We start from the raw sequence: 20421 nt of genomic DNA on the forward strand, positions 1-20421 counted from the left end.
ACGCTGCGTCAGAAGTCCAGTGGGCCAGGGCCAGGCCACACGGCCTCGTGGTCCCTCCCTCCCTCTTTTCTTCCCTCCTGCCGGCGATCACCCAACCAGCCCGCCAAAAAGCGTTTACTGAGTGCTTGCTGTATGCCAGGCATGGAATTAGTCCCCCTGGACTCAATGATGGGCAGAACAATCGAGGTTTCTGCCCTCTGGGAGTGCTCGGCCTAGCGGACAGTTTACTTGAACTCTCCACCCCTCAGGTTCTCATCTATAAAATGGTGACGATCGTCCGTAATCTAATCGATAGGATTGCTGAGAGGGTTTCGTTAGGTGACGCACAAAAGTGCTCAGTGTGGCAGCTGCCCTTGTCCTAAGATGTTAGCTGGTGACACGGGTTAAGGAAACAATCCGTCAAAAGCGCTCGGTTCCTAAGCAGGATGGATCGGAAGGAAACCTGTGGTGTGAGTTCCCAGGGCAGTAAGGGTGACGGTGACTCTTGTAGCTGTGAGGACGACAGAGGACTCTGCCACTTTGTGGAACAAATCGCTTTCTCACGGCCTCAGTGTCCTCCAGCTGGGGGTCCCTGAGGGCGCTTGTGAAGACTAACCAAGGTACCTGTCACGGAGCCTGGCACACGGTGGCTTCTCAGGAAGCACCTGTTTGCTCCTTCCTGTCCCTGGCTGCTGCAGCAGCACCCCGACCCTATGCCTGGAGCCCCACCTGGCCAAGCTCACCTCCTTCATGAGGTTCCTGAGGGCTGCAGTGACCCCCGCCCTCCTCTGAGAGCCTCGCCTTCTGGGGGCCCCCTGGTGGGCAGGGAGGTGCCTGAGGTTCCTGCAGTCGAGCGGCCCCTCCTCTGTCTCAGTTGGTATGAGATACCAGGTCGGGCGGCTGCTCGCATGACCCCAGTTTGCACCACTGGGACTCAATTCTGTTACTTTATGCCGGAATAACTGAGGAAGAGACTCCCTTTTAACTAAGGCAACTAAGCTGGTGGTATTTGGCACGACAAATGGGGAGACTGCCCGAGAAGAAAGCCAATGCAGAGGAGTCACAAGATGGAGAGAGGGAAGTGTGACATCCTTTGAACCCCTGGATCCAGCTATTCCTGAAGCCATTTATTCCTGGACTCATCAGATATGGGAGCCGACACATTTTCTATCATACTTAATGGTGATCCGAATGGGGCATCTCCCATTTGCAACCATTAGAATCATAACAAAAAAGACATTCACCTCATTCTACCCTGTGTCATTGTCACAGTAATAATAACCAGTGCGAGAGAAACATCAAAGATCTATGCGTTCCAGGCACTGCAAGGGGCTTCTAATGTCATTTCATTCTTATACATTATTATCCCCAACTTGGAAAGAGCTGGGGCTTTGTCCGTCCTGTATAGTCCAGTTCCCCAAGGCCTGGACTTGCACTTCAGGCTCCAATAAATAGCTGTGGGAGAAACAGACAAGACTTCTCCGGTGTCCACAGTTTCCCACTCTCATGGAATCATTCTGATTCAGTCAAGGAGGAAATCGCAGCTTAGTCCAAGCAGGTCCTTACCACCATTTTAACAGCCCCGCCAGCCTCCCCGTTTAACAGCGAGGCCTGGGGCTCAGAGCCTCAGCAGACAACAGTGTCTCGTTAGAAATAACAACTGTTCTGTTTCCCCTGGGATTATTTTCAGGCAGGACCTGCTAATTATGTCAAGAGATACTAGCTTTTACTTTAGTTCTTAAACCCACTTACGAGAAAGAGAGAGAGAGAAAGAAAAGAAAGAGAAGAAAAGTATGCAGTAACAACAGTATCGCAGGCAGCAAAAACTGTGGCGATGACAAGCTAATTACAGAAGTTTGTTGAGTCCTGGCTTATCTCCTAACCATCGTTTGGCCTTTTGGGACATTAGCCAAGTAAGAACCCATAAATGCTACAAAGGATTCTATGTCAGATTTCATCCCCACGGTGATAGATGGTCTGTGTTTGGAATGTATACACAGCTGGTGTGGAAAAGTTTAAATCTGTTTACAGCTCAAACCAACACACACAAGCCAAGTGGAGACAGAGCCCATAACATGGATGCAGGAAGTGTGGTCACCACCAGGCTTTGGAAAGTCACACATGGCTGCCTACGTCTCGGCCCTTAACTCGTGGCAAACGTTTCTGAGAGCAAGTTCGAAAACAATAAATGTCATGTACACTTGTTTCTGTTAAGAGAAAACATCCACTCACTTTCAGAGACAAAATTTCCCTGAGATGTGACTCAGCCTCGTGGTGGGAGGCTAACTGGGAACCCAGCGTGTGTCTCTGCTATTATTTTGGTACATGACATGTAAATACTATTCATAAGGTCAATTTGTCTGAACCTTCTGAATGAGACGTTGCAGAAAGAGGACCCAGGGGCTGTGTTGGGTTTGCACAAGCTTTTTTTTTTGTTTCCTTAGCACAGTATTTTTTTTATAATTCCCTTTTTAACATAACAGCTTTACTGAGATAGATATAATTCAGGTACCATAGAACGGCTCTGTTTAAAGTGTAGAATTCAGTGGATTTTAGTATAGTGAGAATTATTCACTGATTTAGTACACTCACCACAATAAATATTAAGACATTTTCATTGTCCCCCAAAGAAACCCTGTACCCATCAGCAGTCACTCCCCCTCCCTCCCCGACCCCGAGACAACTATTCATCTACTTTCTGTCTCTATAGATTTACCTGTTCTAGACACTTCATATAAATGGAAGCATACGTTATGCGCTCTTTTGTGACTGCTTTTCTTTCAACTAGCATAATGTTTTCAAGATTCATTCACGTTGTACCGTGTATTAGTACTGCGTTTCTTGTCACGGCCAAATAACATTCCATACGAGGGACACGCTCCATTTTATTTATTCATTCATCAGTTGGCGGATGTCTGGCTATTGTGAATCGTACTACTATGAACATATGTGTACACGTTTTCGTGTGGACATGGTTTCATTTCTCTTGGGTACACACCTAGGAGTGGAGTACGCACTGGACCATATGGTCATTCCATGTCTAAGCCATTTGAGACCTGCTAGACTGCTTTCCAAAGTGGCTGCACCATTTACCTCCCCACCAGCAGTGTGTGAGGGTTTCCATTTATCTACACCCTCTTCCAACACTTATTATTATCCATTAAAAAAAATGATTGCAGCCACCCTAGTGGGTGTGACGTGGTATCTTATTCTGGTTTTGATTTTGCATTTTCCTGATGACTAATGCTGTTAAAATCTTTTCATGTGTTATTGGCCAATATATCTTCTTTGGAGAACTATCAGATCCTTTGCTTATATTTTAATTGGGTTATTTGTCTTTTTATTACTAAGTAGTAAGAGTCACTTACAACTATATTCTAGCTGAGCTCCTTATCAGACGTAGGAGTTGCCAAAATGTTCTCCTATTCTGTGGGTTATTGTTTCGCTTTCTCGATGGTGTCTTTTGAAGCACAGAACTTTTTAATTTTGATGATCTCTAATGTGTCTATATTTCTTTTGCTGCTTGCACTTCGGTACGCTAGCTAAGAATCCGTTCTCTAAAGCCAAGGTCATAAAGACCGATTCCTATAATTTAGTCTAAGAGTTTTATAATTTTAGCTCTTATATTTAGGTCTTTGATCCAATTTGAATTAATTTTTGTATGTGATGGGAGGGAAGGCTTCAACTTCCTTCTTTTGCATGTGGCGTCCACTTGTCCCAACACCAAGACTGTTCTTTCCCCATTTAATGTCTTGGTACCCTTAGTGGTTTTTTAAAAAATGTTACTTAAATTCAAGAAAACTTAAATAAATGGGGAGCTATACCATATTGTTGGGTCAACAGATTCAATATTGTTAAGATGTGACTTAACCCCAAATTAAGCTTTAAAGTTAATTTAATCTCAGTCAACATCTCAGCAGACTATTTGCAGACGTCAACAAGTTGATTCTAAACTTTATGTGGAAAAGTAAAAGAACTAAAGTAGAAAAAGAAAAAACACCTTGAAAAAGAAGAACCAAGTTGAAGGACATACACTATCTGAATCCAGATTTACTGTAAGTGCAGTAACCAGACAGTGTGATATTGGTGTAATGATAGACATACTGATAGAGAGTCCAGAAGTAGACCCTCAAATGTGCCCCGGTGATTCAATGCAGAAAGGACAGTCTTTTCAACAAAAGAGGCTGGAACAAATGGATGTCCACATTGAAAAAAAAAAAAAAGTGAATTTCAACCCCTCCCCCACACTATGTACAAAAATTAACTTGAAAGGGACCAGAGACCTACACACAAGAGCTAAAACTATAGAACATCCAGAAGAAGTACAGGAGAAAATGTATGCGATCTCCTATCAGAGATCTTTATGATAGGGCACCACATCATGAATCACAAAAGAAAAGAATCTTATAAGCTGTATTTCATTTTAAAATTAAAAGAGCCTCTTCAAAAGACACTGTTAAGAAAACGAAACAGCAAACCATTGGGAGAAAGTACTTGTAATAATATGTCTGATAAAGAAGGTGCGTGCAGAATCTAGAGAGAGTTCTTAGAACTCAATAACAAGACAAACCAACCAACAACAAATGGGCCAGAAATTTGAAAAGACATTATATAAAAGCTGATATGCGAACGACCCAATAAGCTCATGAGGAGATACTTCACCTCTTTAGTCACTGGGGAAATGCAAATCAAAGCCACAGTGAGGTGCCACCTCCACCTGCTGGGACAGAGAGCTTGTAGTGTCAGTGAGGACAGTGGAGCCATGAGAACTCTCCTCGTGACCGGCCGGAATGCAAAATGGCACAGTCACTTTGGAAAGCACTTGGGCGGCTTCTCAGAAAGTTAAATGGACTCCCATCACATGACCTAGTAATTCCCCTTCTGTTTCTCCAAGAGGACCGACAACATGTTCCCACGAAGACTTTCCCATCCCCATTTACAGCAGCCTTATTCAGTAATAAGCCCAAACTGGAAAGAAGCCAAATGTCCACCAACAGGTGAATAAATAAACAAATTGGGGCTTCGCCCGACAATGGAATAGCCTTCAGCAATAAGAAGGAACTGGCTGTTGATAACGTACAACACCGTGGATGGATATAAGCACATTATCGTTGAGTGAAGAAGCCGAAAGAGTGATACTATATAGTTCCATGTACAGGAAGCCCTAGAAGAGAACTAGTAACCTATAGAGACAGCAAACAGCAACGAGTCCCGGAACAGTGAACTGACTAGAAAGACACACCAGGGCACCTTTCGGAGGTGATGAAACTATTCTCCATGTTGGGTGAGATGGCGGTTAAGTGGGCGTGTGTACGTTTGTAAAAACTCATCAAACGCTATGCTTACAATGGAGGTATCTTATAGTCTATCAGTGATGTCTAAATAAGTTTTAACAAAAATTTAAATCCACTGCCGTTTCAAAAGAGTTGAGCTCGTCTTCCTCTTTTGAAAAATCAGGAAGGCCCGACAGGTGTCCTCACATGGCAGCTTTCAGCAAAACTGGCTAGCAGCTGTTCCCCGAGGGAGCGTGTGGTCCCCAGCTCACCCCAGTTCTCCCCATTCTCTGTTTTCTCATACCTAGCCCACATTACTCTTTCTTTTTTAAAATTTCCTGCTTTGGCATATGTGGACATCTGACTCTGTGACCCCTGTAAATTGTAGGTTAGGCGCTCTCATTAAAATCCCCTGTACTTGTTTTTGCATCCAGACCTCAATTATCCAAGGTTATCAGGGAATAAGCATTCCGGGTAGCTGGATTTTTATAGTTAATTGAAGGTTCACCTGAAAATGGGTTTGACTCTGGTTATTGAAAACGCTTTCATATTTCTGCCTCTGCTAAGGCAGCCCCAGAACAGGGCTGGCTGCCCCCGAGGCCTCACCAAGGTGAGAACCGTAGATGGGCTCCCTGTGCCAGGCTAGAGAAACTTTAGGGGAGCGGTTAGATTCTCCCCAGCGCCCAGACATCCACTGGATGTCATTTCTATTTGTAAATGCAAATATGACGTGCATTGCAGACCCAGACTTCGGTCTCTACATTCCATTCTCTATATACCAGGGCGTCATAGAAAAATGACCACTTTCTGTGCAGGAAACGTACAAGATGAATCTCATCATACCAAAAAGCCGAGGAAGCCACCAGAGGCTACTGAGGTCACTCAGAAGGACTATTTGAAGGGGTTCTCACTGGCAAAGATGGGACAATTGGAGCAGCTTGGAAGAAAAAACAGAAAACAACGGCAATGCATCGACTCATATTAAATGCATAGAAGTCCATGAGTTCATAGCAATCCTGGGAATGGGGAAGGAAAACGTGGATGCTGCTGATAGGTGAGTGTCATTACTAGCTGGGCCCCACTCGGCGGTTTTAGCTCCATTTGGGGCACAAGAGGCCGTTATGTTGCATGAACTCCTTAATTTTCTGCAAGAGCCTGCGATTTTCAACTCAAACTCCAGCCCCACGCCTGTTTTTAGACCGCCCTTGGGCTAAGAATGGTTTTTGCATTTTGAAAGGGTTGCAAAAAGAAAAAGTCCACATGACAGGGACACCCACGGCCTGCAAAGCCTGAACTCTCAACTCTGGCCCTTTACACACAAAGTGCGTCGACACCCGATCTACGCGTCCTGTATGTTCGCATTAAATAAAAAGAAATCTTTCCAATGGCTATTGATACCACTATTTGGAAGTTTGATTTTGTTATTTCCCCACCGAGTCCCTCCTAATGGAGTGTTTCCCAAACAGCCGCCGTCTGCATATCACCTTCACACACTTTGCTAAATCCCTACTTGTATCGTCCTCTCACCGACACTCTCCATGACACCTGACCTCTTGCACACGCTCCGGTGGGTGTTGGGGACATCTGCAGGGTAGCAGTGGCGCCAGCCGTCACCTCCGCGTGCGTATATGCCTCATTCCCCCAAAGGCTGGGTTCACAGTCATCTTTAGGTCGTCCCGTAAACTCAGTGTGACTAGTGCGGGCAAGAAGGAAGCGGCCCCCGCCACCGTCCTCCAGGAAGGGACATGCAGTGGTCTTATCTGAGGTGATTGGAGATGGCAGGTGCTGCGAGGCATATGGTTAGTGAGAGAAAAGAAAGGGCAGGAGCGCATAGAAAGCCAGCCTGCATTTGTGTAGAAGCAGGAAGGGACACAGAAGTGCTTGTGCGTGCACAGCCATTCTCTAGGGGCTGCGATGCCGGAAGTAGCAACAGGAAGGGGGGTTAGATGTCTGGAGACGAGCAGGGACGGAGACTTAAAAGTGTTACTCCTTTTGGACCTTTCGTACTCTGGACCGTGTCAGTTTTTAAAAACTAAATGTATTGGCGTAACATTGGTTAATACACCTCAGTGCTCAGTCTATTCATTTATTCAGTAACTATTAAGCGCCGATTGTGTGCTCAGCCCTGTTGCAGGTGCCAAGCATCCATCTGTAAATGAACAGTAAAGACAGAAACCCCTGACTTGGTGCAGCCTGCAGGCCTGCCGGGGACAGAAAAACAATATTGAAAAGAGCAATTTTTAATCGGTGCTGATTGGACTGAAGTTTTTAAGAATCTGTATGGCAGCCATTAGACTCACAAAGATGAAAATGTTTTGCAATAGCAGCCATTGGCCAGATGTTGGGGAAAAGCACCCCTTTATGTACTGAGGGGGTTCAATTGGTGCTGTCATTGCAAAGTCACTCGCCGTCTAGACTACCTCTTGTGGCATGTTGACAGCCAGGACCCAGCATTTCCACCTCTTGTGCACGTGTGCACGTGAGCTGGCACGCATGGGGATGTGCAAGCCATGTGCACAGTAAGGGTGGTGGCTGTGACACCGTAATGCCCTCACATTGGACCTCGCTGTCTAGATTGAAAAGGCTGCTGTCGGCAGATGGGGTGCAAGCTGCCATCACAGGAGCTGCGGGAGCAAAGCCAGGAAGAGCAGCTGCGGGGGGACCTGGGGAGCCGTCCCGACAGGAGCTTCAGGTGAGCTGGGGTGGTGTTGACTCTCTCGGCCTCGGGAACCTGAGCTGGGTGGGGGCAGCTGGAGCGCCCACCCCCGCCCCACTGCCATAGCACAGGGCGACTTGTCCGTTGGCTGGAGAGCATGATACAAATATTCTCATCCTCTGTCCACCGAGATGTGTGGGAGCCTGGAAGGTACTGGTTTAGAAGTGCTTTCACGTTCATTCCAGCCCGAAATGCTAACCATTTATGGCAAAGTCATGCTGACGTCGCCGCTGAGTCCTTGGTGGCAGGGTCATGGATGAGTCACTCTGTGGTGTGGAGGCAGTGGCCACACTCCCGCACCCCAGGGAGCTATCCTTTGGCATCCCCACACTTCGGCAGCGCATTGGTAGATGTCCCAGGGTTTCACTCCGTGGTGGGGGTGAGGGTGGGGTCACCACCTTGTTCCACGGGGCCGGGAGACCCTCAAAGGGTAGCAAGGAAGTCCCATCCACAGCCTTCCACAGGCCACCAAATGCCCACATCAGGGACCAGAAGTGACTTACATTCCTGTGTGGGGCAGACAGGGCAGGGCTTGGGAGGGAGGCCCCAGGGGGGCCTGGCTCTGCTGTTTCCTGTAAAGTGGGAATAATAGTCCCGCGTCTTCTAGGCGGTTGTCCGGATTCAGTGAGAGATGCGAGGGAAACCACGCTGGCCGCACAGGGAAGCCTGGATGAACGGTGAGTGCTGCTGTTCTTACCAGTATTATTTCACGCAAGGAGATTCATTCAAAATGACCCTGAGTCTTCACTCTGGGTTGTTGGGACTGTCATTTGTGGGGCAATGGCCAGCAGGAGAAGTGGCACTCACACTCTGCTCCTTCTGGAACTGAGTCTTTCCCTAGCAGGGGGTCCCCAAGGCCCCCAATGGCTGGCAACTGGCTTTCCCAGACGGCTCCTGTAAACAATGCATGTAAACCCAGCCTGCCTGGCACCCCAGCCGTGTATGCAGCCCAGGGCTGCTGGCCACTGATAGGACCACTTTCTACACTTGTCCGTCTGAAGGGAGACCCGGCGGCTGGGATGGGAGTCCCTCCCCAGGAATGGAGCCCTTTCTGCCCCAGGAGGTGTCCTGGACCCTCATGCTTCTCTGTGGGGAGCCTGGGGGATCAAAAGCATCTTTGCACTGCTGACTCTGGCCTTGCAGGTTTCCCTATAAAGCCCTTTCTGTAACCCACACCTCGCGGTGGTCTAGCTGCCTCCTGCTTCTCTGCATGGCGAGTCCAGCCCACAGGAGGCAGTTGGTGAGGCAGAGCCCATACCTGGAAGACAAACCCCCTTCCTCCTGGGCTAATTCTAAGCTATCCTGGGAGAGAAGTGGCCTGGGCTCCCGTGGGGGGCTGCTGCGTGCAGCTGGGGGGGCCTCACCCCATGTTCTTTCCTCCCTGTACCTTCTTTAAAACCCAAAGACACCTAGTAATGACTCAGGTGCCAGCACTCTCCCTTGGTCCTCAGGCAAAATGCAACCATCTTTCCTGAAGAGGCTGATTACGACATGAGGTTTGTAATCTGGGGGTGTCGGGAAAGGAAGGAAACCCGTTAGGCCAAAGTTGCAAGCACTGAATTTTCGGCTGGAGGGCTGAGACCAGAGCGCCCACCCTGACAGGAGCCAGCGTGGGACAGAGCGTGTGGGGCAGACACCCGCCGCCATCTTCTCCCCAGCCCTAAGCCAGGCTCCATCCTGTCACCTGCCAGCTGGAAGCAGCCCTGCTGTGCCAGTCGGGCTGGTCCTGGATGAAAGATGAGTAATGGTGTCAGGTGAGTGCCCCGGTGGTGCCGGTGGTGGAAAACTGGCCACACGTTGCAGGGAACATGGACCAGGAGCCTTGGAAAACCTGGCGTGGTCTCTAGACATAAAGCTGTCATTGGCCCCTGCCGTGCCCGCCCCTCCCCATTGCTCAGAGCTCAGCACACCACACACCTTTGCCCCTCACCCCTCGGGCACTACCCAGAAGCAGGTGGCAGGATGTAAGGCCTGGTCTTATTTTACTGTAAGATCGGGTTTTATCTAACATCATATAATATAAGACCGGGTCTTATATTAATTTTTGCTCCAAAAGATGCATTAGGTCTTATTTTCAGGGAAACACGGTACTTCCTAAGAGTCACTTTTACCAGCTCCAGCCAAGAGCTTAGAGTCAAAAGCCTAGAACCCTTTTATTGGCTGAAAGACTGACACGTCTACAGTGGTGGGCTGGCCCCCTGAGGCCCCTTCCTAGGCCAACACGATAATCCAGAGTAGAAAGGAAATCTCAGATGCACAAACCCATTTTTAAATCTCACTTCAAAAATAAATATTCGCGTTCCAGAGTGGGTGGAGAAACCAAGGCCCACAGTTCAGAGCTTTGCTACAATGTTGCAGGACAGGACTTCCAGGTTTTAGGAGCTCAGCTCACGCACCTTTGCCGACTGCTGGTTTCCAGTACTTTCTGGATCCTTGATCCAGCTCGCATTGGAAGAGTGACGAAGCTGCCTCTGAAGCCAGAGGCCCCTTGTAGCAAAGGCAGGTCAGGGGTGGAAGTGACGATGGCCGGCTTGTGTTCTCGGGAACTAACTTTTGATACACAGGGCACGACCGTGAATGCTTCCTTCGTGATTTGGGCTGCAGCTGGGTACCAATTATATTCTCATTGACTCAATATCTCTCTTTACGTTGACGCATGCTTGTTTTTACTTCCGTACCTCGTTAAGCTTTGTCCTAAGCAAGAATGTCCACAAAATCATAGGCTTGATGGTACTAATTATATATGTTTTCTAATACAACATAAATAATGACTCGTGAGATCAAAGACATTTGTCAGCCCACCATCTACAAACCACCTGCACACGCCACGCTGCACGGGGAGACAGACCGAGCCACGGCCAGCCCTTGTCTTGTGAACTCACCAGATGAGATAAAACACGTCTCCACTTGTCACTCTAGGCCAACCTGCCTTACGGACCCCTCGGCCCCCAGCTGCCGTGCATGGCGGAATTCTTCCAGAACCCGTTCTGTGGGTTTTTCCGTTGGTCTAAGATTAAATCAGCCTCCGTCCCAGGAGTAGCTGACGTATGTCCACCACCCCAGCCCGAAGACCCTGAACTGCAGGACTTCAGACGAGGCCATAGCAGCCAGAAAAACACTTTCTTTTTGAAGGGCCTTTTAAAGGAGAAACAAGCATGCTTCTGGCCTTTGGCCAGCGCTCAAAGCCTTGGGACCTGTCTTGTCATGAGGCCAGAGTGCTCCTGGCTTGTCCTTGCCTTATTCGCTGGTCGCCAAGTACCACAGGTGGATTTGAAAGGTGACCACACCTTGTGACGATTAAACCCTCACCGCCTGGCTTCTCGGCATGAATACTGATGTACATGGCAAGAAAAACTAAATGCACACACAAAGCAGAAGTGCGACAAACAGGCACGTGGTGACAGTGACACAGCAGGGAGCCATGGAGAAGGGTGGTTGTTTCCATTTAAAAAAAATATGTGTCTATACGTCTATGTGCATAGGGGGAAAATTAGATGGGATTAGCCAGGATGTTTATGGTGATTTTCTTTGGGCGGAAGGATCTGTGGTTACTTTTTAAAAAAATGTTTTCTGTTTATCTGTTTTGTAACTTTCCCACAGTGAACATACATTGCTTGTGTGATAAAAAAAAATAATGAATGAGAAAGGGTTTTTATTTTTATAGCAACATGGGAGAAAGCTTATGATAGAATGTTACTTCATAAAAGTGAGATTTTACCTATTATAGATAGAAAATTGGATTGTCAGGAAAACGGTTATTAGAGCAGGGGGAATTGTAGAAGAGTTTTTTGTAAAAATGCAAGCGTCTTAGAATTTAGATGCGACTCTGGGGTAAGGGACAAGTGGAATGCTGGGTTGGTTGGGGGTGAATGTTAGTGTTTGGCAGAACAGGGTGGGGGGGCTTGTGAGAGAAGTTCAGGTCGGATGTATAGTTCAGCTTTGTTCTAATATTTGTCACTGCTTTCCAAAACTGTGTTCCTTTTACAGTAGGAAAGTCTGCCTGGGGTTCCAGGCAGCCCGACAATTCTTGCCGCAGTTTGGGCAGGGGGACCTTTCTCTCCTCTCGGGGACAGAGTGAGCCAAAGATGGATTTGAGGAGGTGGCGGCTTCAGAATGTGTATTTCCTGGATGGCTCCTGTTTTCCAGACCCTGTGGACAGAGGCTTGAGGCTGTTCGCTTCCTATTGCCGAGGACTCGGGGACACTAGGCTTTAGCCCGTGTGGTCACAGTTGCATGGGAAACACCTCACCCACCAGGCCCGATGCCAGGAGCTGTGCCACGGTGTCCTGATGGGCAGACGATGGGCAGATGCCGACGGTGAGCACACAGGCCCACGGACGGTGCTGTCCCTACCCAGCCGTGCAAGTGGCCACTTGCCCGGGGTGGGTGCTGTGTGTTGACAGCCGGCGGGGAAGAATGTGGCCAGTTTCATTTGCTTCCTCCCTGCCAAGGCTGGAGGCACCTTGGAGCAGAGACGACCTGCCCAGCCGTGGAAGGTGCCAGGGGGTGGGGAGTAGAGGTGGAGGAGGAGGTGGTTATTCCTCTGGGAATAGAATGCAGTGTTCCTGACAAGAGTCAGAAAACTCAGGTCAACCTGGTAATATCTGGAGGCTCCTATAGTAGGTCCAGCTGGGTGGCCTCTCTCTGTTTTCCACTGGGAGACATGAATGAGTCTATTGCTACTCAAAATGTGAGCTTTGGAGCTAGACAGACTTGGGTGGGGTCTTGGACCCACCACATCACCCCTCAGTTGTCTCATCTGTAGACCAAGCTGGCATTGGCACCTCCCTCCCTGGGCCTTTCTTCCCAAGGAGGATGGAGATGAGATGACGCATGCCAAGTGTTGGCTATTATTATCATTATTGGGGAAAGAAAGGGGAAAGCGTGTAGGTGGCCACTAAGTTTACACACTTACCTGCACAGCCGCTTTAGAAAGCACAGGTGCCAGAAGGGGAGTTTCCCAGCTCGATAAATGAATGCTTTGGGTTTTTGGATGGCACTTCCCGGAGGCTCAGTTGTCACCACGCATCACACTCCCCTCAGAAACTTTCAGTGGTTCCCGGTATCTGCAGAACAAAGGCCAAACCCTTAGCTGGCTTTCGGGACGCCTTACAGTGTGACCCCAACCTGCATGTCTCCTTTTACCCCCCACCCTGCACTTCCCTTCAAAATCGGGTAGTGCGTAAGAACCTGGGTTCAAATCCCAGCTCTGACGCTTACTTGCTGTGTGACCTCGTGGAATTGACTTACCCTCTCTGTGCCCTGGTTTACCCTTCTATAAAAGGAGAGGAAATAGTACCTGCTTCATTTCCCAGTCCCTGCTGAAAAGAAGTCGTCTTGCCACCCACCCCCCGTAGCCCCTTAATATCTCCCATGGACCAACCCCTCCTCTTTACCTGCCCTCATCTGCCTCGTCCCCTGGTTATTTACATCCCTCTCTAATCTCTCCTTAGACAGATTCCCCAGTACTTGAGCTTGCAACTTGCACACAGAAGGTGCTCAATAAGTATGTCTGGGCTTCAGGGCTGGGGGCGGCGTTGCCGTTCAGCTGGAATTCCTTGGTGTGGTTGCCAGGGTTGATTATGGCTGGAAACCTGTCCAGTTGGTAGGTGCCTTTCGCCTAAACATTCTGTGTGTGTAGGGTGAGGTGGGATGGGGGAGAAGAAAGCCACCTGGTCTCCTAGTCCCCTGCCAATTGGAGCTGAACTATGTCCCCCCCACAGTTCATATGTGGAAGCCCTAACCCCCAGGACGTCAGAATGGGACTGTATTTGGAGATACAGCATTTAAAGAGGTAAGATGGGCCAGTCGGGTGGGCCCTGATCCAATATGACAGGTGTCCTTATGCGAAGAGGACATTGGACCCCAAAAGAGACACCAGGGAAGTGCTCTCTAAGGAGAGAGGCCTCAGGAGAACTGGCCCTGCAGACACCTTGACCTTGGACTCCTATGACCTTCAGAACTGTGAGGAAACAAATTTGTGTTGTTTCAGCTGCCCCGTCTGTGGTATTTTGTTATAGCAGCCCGAGCCGACTAATGAAAGCTGTGAGAAGGAACCAGGAGGCCTGAGGGGAGGCGGGCGGGCTCCCTTGTGAGTCTAGAATTGGGAAGATGATTAGCTAGTCCACCCCCCACCCCCTCCAAGTAGGACCGGTTTCTGCTCCGGGGTGAACCTGTTCTTTCATTCACCCACTAATCGGTTCCATGCCCTTCCGTGGACACACTCCCTTGTTTTACCACCTGCCTCTGAAGGCCGTCCTTATTTCCAGGTTGAAGCCACTAATGCGTAAACCTGTTCCAGTGATGATTCTCCTCCTTAGGCAGAGACAGAGAGCGAGTGTGGGGAGCTGGGCCTGAAAGCCTTGCATTAGAGTAACACCCCCTTCCTCACTGTGGTCTCGAGGGCCCCTGCGGCCAGGCTGCTGTGCCCTCCACACTCACCTCCTGCCCCCTCCCTTCCTCACTTCTGCTCCTCCAACAAGCCCGGCTCATTCCGCCGCAGGCGCTTTGCACTTCTTGTTCCCGTGCGTGCCCCCGGTCACTGGTGCCCAGCAGCCGCTCCAGTTTCCCTGGCCGGGCATCAGGGTCACTCGGCGAGCTCTCAGCACACACACGCGCACACACACACATGCCAGGGCCCTCCACGCAGCCCCTCTGACTCCATAGGTCAAGGCGGGCCTGGCATCTGTATCTGTATTTTCAACTTCCCACGAGCAGCCTTGAGGACCATCACCCTAGCTCACGGAGCTGGCCGCTTCTCTGAGGCCTCAGCTCAAACGCCACCTCGCAGAGGCCCACCGTGCCCCCCAAGGCCCCAGAGCACCCTGGCGCCCGGCCCTACTTATTTCCTCTGTGGACCTGACACCATAGAGACGATCTCATCTGCGCCTTTGTTTCCTCCACGAGAGTCTTCAGCTCCCCACGCGTGTGCACGGCCTCCCTCATTCCCGCCTTTGCCCCTTTCTCTGTCCAACACAGAAGTCGCTTTGCACGTGTGACAACTACTCAGCCTTGGGGACGCCTCTTGGTGGACTGAGAAGTGCTCTCAGTGGAAGGACAATCCAGGTGTTGAAGAAATCGGATGAAAAACAGAGACGTAAAGTATCAATATTTTGTGAGATGAAAAAAGTTCCACAGGCGGGCAGTGGTGCTAGGCGCCGACTGTGGCTACTTAACGTCACAGAACTGCTTAGAAATGGTAAGGATGGCACATTCTGTTATGTGGTTTTTTTTCACCACAACTGAAAATTTTAAAAAGATGTGTTGCCCATAAGAAAAAAATCTCGTTAATAATTTTTAATGTTGATTACATGTTCAAGTGACAATATTTTGAATATAGGGTTTCAACAAAATATTAAAATGAGTTTCACGTTTCTTTTTTACTTTTTTTTTTTTTTAAATATAGCTTTTAGAAAACGTAACGTTGCTTATACAGCTGAGACTGGTAGCTTCTGTTCTGTTTCTCCTGGATGGCGCTGATCTACCCATGGTTAGCACACAGTAGGCACTTCATTAGGAGCTGACTCTTAGAATGAAGACAGAGGCTGCAGATATCATGTTTCCCCGAAAATAAGACCTACCCGGAAAAGAAGCCCTCGCATGATTTTTTAGGAGGACATCCCCTGAACATAGGCCCTAATGTGTCTTTTGGAGCAAAAATTAATATAAGTCCCGGTCTTATTTTCGGGGAAACACAGTAGGTGCTTTTCTTGTGCAGAAACAAGCTGCTCGCTCTGCCAGGCGGCCGGAGGGTGAGAAGAAGGCCGTGGCAGAGCAGTTCACGCAACGAAATGATCATGATATGTATTGTTATGCTGATAATAGCGGCCACGGTTTGCTGGGCACCTAACGAGTGCCAGGATCTGTCACGGCACCTGACCCACCTCATCTCATTTAATCCTCCTGTCATCACTGCCTCCATGGTGCCGCCAGTGGCCCAAGATCACGTAGCCGGCAAGCAGCGAGCCAGGGCTGCCCAGGCCTCCCCTACGCCCGCCCACACCAGGCCCCAGGCCCGCGTGCCGTCCTTTCCCATGGGACTGACCGCCTGGGACAGACGGTGGGCAGGGCCTTCTGGCGTCTGGAGCCAACGAGGCAGCCAGTCCCTGCTCTCAAGGGTCCAGGAAGAGAGTTACATGATTCATAATCTCTGATCAACTCCCGCTCACCCATCAGGTCTGGCTGCCAGCCCTCTCAGGTTCAAGGACTGTGGGAAACCGGTCTTTACCCAGTGGCCATTCTCGTTCAGGGCAGTTGTGGTGGATGGCACTGGGCTGAGCCAGACCTGCAGGAGGGCCCGGCCCATGTCCCTGCGGCTGCAGCAGCCACAGCCATCTGTGGGGAGTGGCCTCTAACCCCACCCAGGGCCTGAAGGCCTGAGCCCACCCAACACCCCACATCTGGGGCTCAAGCCTGTCTGAGCAGGGACCTCCCTCCGTGGTAGCCACCGTGAGACCTTTGTTCTAAGACACACCGCTCAGAATCCTCTGGAAGGGGGAAGAGGTGGGCACCCCACAGACAGCAAAGTCTGCCATCTCCAATTATGTCTTTCAACTGTGGGCTTGACCGTGAGGAAACCACGTGGTCAAAGAGACAGTCGGCTGAAGAAGCCAGGGAAGACTTGATTCCCTTGGTGGCGGTGGGGGACCTCAGAGCAACCCCCCCAACCCCAGGGCCAAACAGACCACGCAGAGCCCAGAGCAGCGCTTCTCAGAGTCTGACCCCCACCAGCAGCATCAGCATCCCTGGGAACTTGTTAGAAAGGCCAGTCCTCGGCCCCTACCCCAGGCCTCCCGAATCAGGAACTGGGGGTTTTCAAGGCCCCCCAGAGGATTCGGGGCCATGCTGAAGTCTGAGAACCAAAGCCTACGACGCCAAGTGCTGGGCCCAGCAAATCAGCATCTTCCAGCAGCTTGTTAGAGACACAACATCGGGGGCCCACCTGACTTCCTGACTGGAGCCTGCACCTATGAAGACCCCCGGGGACTTGAGCGTGTGCTAAAATCCCACGCGCTGGCCTCGACTTCCCTTGCCAAGGGGCCAGGCGTCTCACACGCACATGCTTTCAGGAGAATGAAGCCCGGTAGGAGCCAGTTGATTATTGCCACTTGGAGCAACGTGGGCTCAAGGTGGTCAGATCTTGCAGTTTTTAAAGGGACTCGGCCACATGAAATTTCCTGGTTGAAAAATTATTGTGTGGGTCGCACATAATGAGAGGGCTGTGGGGGCCAGCCTGCAACCCTGCCCACAGGCCGTGGGGCAGGAAAGGTGCCTGCACTCTGGGCAAGCTTTCTGAGCTTGGGACAGCCCTCCCAGGCGTGGCAGGAGGCACGCAGTAGGGACTCAAGAAAGGCTGGGACAGAGGTTCCAGGAACCAAACTCAGCAGCATGACAGACTCACCTGCTGATCTTTAAAACACTGACACCAGGCTCCCCCTCATCACAGTCTGATCGACCTGGTCTAGGGTATGGCCCGAGCACCAAGGTCTTACAAAGGTTATTCCAGAATATAGCAGAGTCTGGGGACTGCGTGCTAGGGCAGGGGTCAGCAGAGTACTCAGTGAGAGGCCAGACAGTACTAGCTTAGGCTTTGCAGGTCGTACGATCTCCATCACAGCTATGCCACACTGCCACAGCCGTGCAAAAGCAGCCATAGGTCGTATTCAATGATCAGACGTGGCTGTGTTCCAATAACACTTTATGTGTGAACACTGAATTTTGAGCTTCCTGAAATTGGCACGTGTCCTGGGAGATTGTGTGTCTCTTGTTTTTTTTTTTTTCTAAGCGCGAGAAAACGCCTTCTCAGTTTACAGGATGCACAAACACAGGGGAGGACAGAACTTGGCCTTGGGACTGTCAGTGGCTGACCCTCGGGCTAGACGGATGAATTGAGGGCACGGAGGTTGGCCCTGCAGGCCTCTTCCTTCCCGACATTTACTCGCACAGTCGCCCCTACACAATCTCCGAAACTTTAGTAGCACTTGATTATAAAAAGGTTATGTTGACAAGGTGCGATCAAGTATTGGCTTGATCTGGCTCTGGGCCAAAGACTAGCTTAGGCCCCAAATCCTTCGCTGCCCTGGCAGGATTTCAGGGAGCTGCCTTCCGATGGGCGAGTGCTAGCCCCACCTCTCCGGCTGGTAATATCAGTGACCCTTAACGTGTAGTGACCCTTCACGCAGCGGACACTGCTTAGAGCTCAACCTGAATCATTTGATTTCCTTCTCACGGTAACTTCCAGAGAGGGAGGACGAGTATAGACCCATGTGCATTATGATATACCCATTTTTCAGGTGAGGAAATGGAGGCACAGAGAGGTCAGGTGATTTGCTCAAAGTCACACAGTGAGAACAGTAGAGCAGAACTGAACCCATGCCTGTCTGACTGCAGGGCCCCCTCTTACAACCACTTTGCTATATTGCCTCTCAATAATCTATGTTAATGGATTCATAATAATCTGTGTCACCATCACCAATGCTCAGGTACAACCTTCTCGAGGACACACGTTGAGCAGCAAGGCTCTCTCCATCTTGACTGGCACCCAGATGCAGGTCAGTCTTCTCTGCCTTGGACTGCAGCCAGGCCTGGGGCACCCAAGATAGATTCTGCACCCTCTCCAGGAAGAAGGAGGCGTATGGAGCAGCCCCGTGTGGCTGGGCAGGACGTGCACTGCACAGCGCTTGGGGCATCGCCCACAATGTATTCTGAATGATACACCTGGAGTTGTGGGGCATACAAGCCACGCAGCTGTTCATGGCAACCCTGGAGGGTGGAGGTGAGAGGCTCAGGGTTCCCTGCCACAGGGCTGGCCTTGGGTGCCCACCATCACCGCCGTCCAGAAACATGTCATTGGAAAGGGAGAGGGTCCAGAAGACAATGGCATTGTGCATGGTGGGGGTCGGTGGGCAGCTTTGGGGACCTCTTGGGTCAGGAGCAGGGACAGGCCAGCTCTTGCTAGGACCTCCTCCATCCAGCTCGTGAAGGGATCCTGCTCCCTGACGGTTCTCAGGCTGGATGGGTCGCGGCTGCAGCCCTGAGCCCTCAGCTCTGCTGTAGGGGGGAGTCCCCTTGTCAGCCCTCCACACCTTGACTTCTTAGGGAGCGAGGAGGGCCCTTGAGTGGGCTCTCCAGTTCTGGCCCCAAGTGCCCTGCACTGGCCCTTTGTGCTGTTCTCACGCTGCCTGGGCACCACCTGTCCCTCCACATTCAGGGCTGCTGGGAACTCCCAGCCCCATGCCCACGCTCTCCCCGCAACTGCTGCTTCCCTTTGCCAGAGTGTTCGCTTGTGTTTGTTTTGCTTTTATGATTTGAGCCAGGCCCTGTGCCAGCACTTTACCTGCATTGGCTCACGTGACCCTCATCACAACCCTATGAGGCAGAAACTTTGATCAGCCCCATTTCAAAGGCGAGGACTCCAAGGTTCAGAGAGGGTAGGTCACTCGCCTGGAGTCACACAGCTAGAAAGTGTCAGAGCTAGGAATCACATTTGGGTCTTTCAGACTTTAGAGCCCAAACTCTGACCGGTCTTTCTAGGGGATGGATGTGTCATGTCCTCTGGGTCTATTTTTCTATCTGCAGGTTGGGCTTCGGGTCTGGGAAGTTATGAGGGTGTCCATGACATTGGGGCTGGTGATGATGGGGATGGTGGGGATGGTGGGGCTGGTGGTGATGGTGACGCTGACCATGTGCCTGCTTGATAGGCTTATTGTGCAGATTAAATGAGATAACTCAGGCAAAATATCACTCCCCGTGCCTGCTCTACAGCCAGCACTGCGTAAGTGCTGGCTCAGCCGGGCTCCCTGGGCCCTGGACTTCCAGAGTGGGTTCCACTGCATTGAGTTTATTAAATAAACACCTTCCTCCTTAAACACTACGTGAAAGGCATGAATCAGAAACAAGAAAGGGAAAAAGCCTGACGTTTTTCTCCCTCGGATCCTCCAGTTTCCTGGTAAGTCTCCGTTTCCTGCCAACCTCTAAAATCGAGCTTGGCTGTTCTGAGCCTTGGGCCCAGGCTGTGGGGATGGCCACGTCCCAGGCCTCCGGGGAGATCTGGAGGCTGAGAATCTGGTGCTCAGGAAGGTGAGGGGCTGCTGCCCACAGCCACATGCGAGGTGAGCTGGGCGCTGGCCTGGCCTCTCTGCTGGGAGAGATTGGGAGCTTCGCCCACACGGTGAGTCAGGGCAGTTCCCGGGGGAGTGAGCAGCTGAAACCGCATACTTGGCTGCAGGTGAACCAAGGCCTTGGAAAGCCCGGCGTGGCGTAAAACTTTCCACGCCTCTCACCTCTCAGTGGTTCCTGGGAGCCGAGAGCAGCGTGGGGTCTGCATCAGATGCTGGGGCTTGAAGCCCCACCGTTTGCTAGCTCTGCATGACCCGGGGCGAGTTCCTTAACCTCTCAGCAAAATGCAGACAATCGCACCAGTTGTTTCCCGGACTTGGAAGGGTACACGGAGAC

General features: G+C 50.6%; 1 protein-coding gene and 1 long non-coding RNA gene across 10 annotated transcripts in view; one reads left to right on the forward strand and one right to left on the reverse strand.

The window, feature by feature from the left end:
* SCNN1B (sodium channel epithelial 1 subunit beta) overlaps positions 1-20421 on the reverse strand; it is a 58143-nt gene that overhangs the window by 17943 nt on the left and 19779 nt on the right. For both annotated transcript variants that reach the window (XM_088801158.1, XM_088801157.1), the window contains exon 2: positions 12884-13034. The gene's annotated coding sequence lies outside the window, so the exon portion shown is untranslated. The remainder of the gene's footprint in view (positions 1-12883; positions 13035-20421) is intronic.
* On the forward strand, positions 23-15328 carry LOC141569490 (uncharacterized). 8 transcript variants are annotated; one of them, XR_016022492.1, is made up of 5 exons: positions 23-7944; positions 8576-12285; positions 13422-13573; positions 13692-13762; positions 14947-15328. It is a non-coding gene; the product is annotated as an uncharacterized LOC141569490 (long non-coding RNA). The 8 variants fall into 8 exon arrangements; XR_016022494.1 differs by having other exon boundaries at positions 8576-8645; positions 9420-9464; positions 9571-12285; positions 13422-15328; XR_016022489.1 differs by having other exon boundaries at positions 13692-15328.

Source organism: Rhinolophus sinicus, chromosome 10 (assembly GCF_057876585.1).
Source record: "Rhinolophus sinicus isolate RSI-liver-muscle chromosome 10, RSI-T2T, whole genome shotgun sequence".
Taxonomy (NCBI): domain Eukaryota; kingdom Metazoa; phylum Chordata; class Mammalia; order Chiroptera; family Rhinolophidae; genus Rhinolophus; species Rhinolophus sinicus.